A 4209-nucleotide genomic window follows, 5' to 3' on the forward strand; every position below is an offset into this window, starting at 1 on the left:
ATACAGTTTTTGACAGCACGACACCTATGACAGCACATACAGTTTTCGTTACTGCTCCCAAATGAAATGACACTTTGACATGGCTGTAATTTTTAGTGTCTACTTATCTGCAATTTTTCAGTGTCTACATAGGAGAAATAGGTTTCAAACTTCAGCTTCCTTTGTATAAGGAGACTAAAAAACTATCTAAGAAGTTCTTCAAGTTCAAGTTACAGCCTGCATGACATTTTCCTACACAATGCTTGTTGTAAATAATTACTTAAAGAAAACACTTATTTTATCTTAGCTTACTTACAACAGAATGCCTATCTTTATGGTTTTCCAATTCCTTTTGTTTCATTTTCAACATTGCTCTATTTGTAATTAATAGCACTGTTCAAGAAATCTGTATATGCTATCTACAGAGATCCCCCTCCTGACTTTTAGACTGATTTTCCATCAAAATTGAAAATAGTTACACTAAGTTTCAAAATAAAAAATACACTTCCCAGTTTTACCAACTGAAAATTACTCTAAAACTGAAACTTTAACTGACTTTTAGACTGAATTTTTACTCCAAGAGTTTTTATATTCAGATCACTTTAACTGAATTTTACATTGAGTTTTAGATTGAATTTTAAACTTTCTTGCAATATAAGCTGGCCGTACACTTTATATTTACATCAGGAGCCAAGCTCTAAAATTGAATTTTTAACTAAATTTTTACGACTGCATCTGTTTCAGTTTCAGTTTCAGATAAAATTTATATTCAGATCAGGAGACTGACTTTTAAACTTACTTTATATTCGGTTTCAGGTAAGGACATTAGAGAATCTATAGCGAGGGGCGGCCGGCGCGGTGAGCACGAGCCCGCATGCACAAACGGTGACTAAACAAGGAGAAAAACATGGGAATCGATGGAGACGCTCACCGCGGAGCTGGGGAAGGAGACGGCGAGGCCGAGGGTGGTCGGGGTAGCGCGGATCGACGCTGAGAAGCAGTGGTTGGTGATGAGGAAGAAGAGGTCGATGCGCTCAATCCTTGATGACCCGGCTCCAATCCATGGACGTAGGCGATGAAGGTGATGATGGTGTTGCTCCTGGCGCAACTCCTAGGCATGACGACGGAGGACGGGGCGGTCGGTGGCCCCGGTGACGCGCGGCGGCGGCGCTCGGGGTGGAGGGAAGGAGCGGGGCAGGCCATCAGCGGCGAGGACCGAGAGGGCGATTGAGGAGTGGAGGGAAGGAGCGGGGCAGGCCGTCGGCGGCGAGGACCGAGACGGCGAGGCGGGGCGCGGGGGTCGTCGGGTGACTAGGGGGGAATGAATCTGGCGAGGGGGGAGTGAATCTGGCGAGCGGGAGGGACGAAGGGATTGGGCGACTAGGGGGGAAGATTACTAATGGCGCACCCTCTCGCAGTGCGCCATTAGTATGTTTTTTGTAGCAATGGCGCACCCCCGAGACGGTGCGCCATTAGTATTCTTTTTTTATATAGCAATGGTGCACCAGCCAGCCGTGCGCCATAAGTAAATTTTTTTATTATTATTTTGTTGCATCTAATAATTTAATAGAAAATTAATATGAAAATGAATATGAATATGAAAATGTGAATATGAATATGAAACAGTAATAAATTTTTATAAAAACAGTAATAATTTTAAAAATATCATCAAATTTGTTATTTGAAAATATTTATGAATCGAAAAAATATCATCAAATTTATTATTTGAAAATATCATCAAATTTGTTATTTGAAAATATAACAAATTTGTTTTTTTGGATTTTTAGTTGCATTCATTTGTGACGGTGGAGCGGGGGAGGGTGCTGCGGGGGGTCGGCGGCGGCGGTGGAGCGGGGGAGGGTGCGGGGGGTCGTCGGCAGCGGTGGAGCGGGGGAGGGTGTTGGGGAACGTAGCATAAATTCAAAATTTTCCTACGTGTCACCAAGATCTATCTATGGAGTCATCTAGCAACGAGGGAGGAGTGGATCTACATACCCTTGTAGATCGCGCGCGGAAGCGTTCAAGAGAACGGGGTTGATGGAGTCGTACTCGTCATGATCCAAATCACCGATGATCCTAGCGCCGAACGGACGGCACCTCCGCGTTCAACACACGTACGGAGCAGCGACGTATCCTCCTTCTTGATCCAGCAAGGGGGAAGGAGAGGTTGATGGAGATCCAACAACACGACGGCGTGGTGGAAGTAGCGGGATTCCAACAGGGCTTCGCTAAGCGCTGCGGGAGGAGGGAGATGTCTCACGGGAGGGAGAGGGAGGCGCCAGGCCTTAGGTATGGTTGCTCCTCCTTTTCCCCACTATATATAGGGCCAAGGGAGAGGGGGGAGGCGCAGCCCTTGCCCCTTCCTCCAAGGAAGGGTGCGGCCAAGGGGGGGGGGAGGAGTCCATCCTCCCCAAGGCACCTCGGAGGTGCCTTCCCCCTTTAGGACTCTCCCCTTTTTCTCTTCTCTTGGCGCATGGGCCTCTTGGGGCTGGTGCCCTTGGCCCATGTAGGCCAAGGCGCACCCCCTACAGCCCATGTGGCCCCCCGGGGCAGGTGGCACCCGGTGGACCCCCGGGACCCTTCCGGTGGTCCCGGTACAATACCGGTGACCCCGAAACTTGTCCCGATGGCCGAAATAGCACTTCCTATATATAATTCTTTACCTCCGGACCATTCCGGAACTCCTCGTGATGTCCGGGATCTCATCCGGGACTCCGAACAACTTTCGGGTTACCGCATACTAATATCTCTATAACCCTAGCGTCACCGAACCTTAAGTGTGTAGACCCTACGGGTTCGGGAGACATGCAGACATGACCGAGATGACTCTCCGGCCAATAACCAACAGCGGGATCTGGATACCCATGTTGGCTCCCACATGTTCCACGATGATCTCATCGGATGAACCACGATGTCAAGTGCTTAATCAATCCCGTATACAATTCCCTTTGTCCAGCGGTATTGTACTTTCCCGAGATTCGATCGTCGGTATCCCGATACCTTGTTCAATCTCGTTACCGGCAAGTCTCTTTACTCGTTCCGTAACAGATCATCCTGCGATCAATTCCTTGATCACATTGTGCACATTATGATGATGTCCTACCGAGTGGGCCCAGAGATACCTCTCCGCTTACACGGAGTGACAAATCCCAGTCTCGATTCGTGCTAACCCAACAGACACTTTCAGAGATACCTGTAGTGCACCTTTATAGTCACCCAGTTATGTTGTGACGTTTGGTACACCCAAAGCATTCCTACGGTATCCGGGAGTTGCACAATCTCATGGTCTAAGGAAATGATACTTGACATTAGAAAAGCTTTAGCGAACGAACTACACAATCTTTGTGCCAGGCTTAGGATTGGGTCTTGTCCATCACATCATTCTCCTAATGATGTGATCCCGTTATCAACGACATCCAATGTCCATGGTCAGGAAACCGTAACCATCTATTGATCAACGAGCTAGTCAACTAGAGGCTTACTAGGGACATGGTGTTGTCTATGTATCCACACATGTATCTGAGTTTCCTATCAATACAATTATAGCATGGATAATAAACGATTATCATGAACAAGGAAATATAATAATAACTAATTTATTATTGCCTCTAGGGCATATTTCCAACAGTCTCCCACTTGCACCAGAGTCAATAATCTAGTTCACATCGCCATGTGATTAACACTCACAGGTCACATCGCCATGTAACCAACATCCAAAGAGTTTACTAGAGTCAATAATCTAGTTCACATCACTATGTGATTAACACTCAATGAGTTCTGGGTTTGATCATGTTGCTTGTGAGAGAGGTTTTAGTCAACGGGTCTGAAGCTTTCAGATCCGTGTGTGCTTTACAAATCTTTATGTCATCTCCTAGATGCAGCTACCACGTTCTATTTGGAACTATTCCAAATAACTGTTCTACTTGGAGCTATTCTAAATTGTTGCTCCATTATACGTATCCGGCATCTCTACTCAGAGCTATCCGGATAGGTGTTAAGCTTGCATCGTCGTAACTCTTTACGTCGAACTCTTCATCACCTCCATAACCGAGAAAATTCCTGAGTCCACTAGTTACTAAGGATAACTTTGACCGCTGTACTGTGATCCATTCTTGGATCACTCTTGTACCCCTTGACTGACTCATGGCAAGGCACACTTCAGGTGCGGTACACAGAATATCATACTGTAGAGCCTATGTCTTAAGCATAGGGGATGGCCTTCGTCCTTTC

The sequence above is a fragment of the Triticum urartu genome, chromosome 7 (genome assembly GCF_003073215.2).
Source record: "Triticum urartu cultivar G1812 chromosome 7, Tu2.1, whole genome shotgun sequence".
NCBI lineage: Eukaryota > Viridiplantae > Streptophyta > Magnoliopsida > Poales > Poaceae > Triticum > Triticum urartu.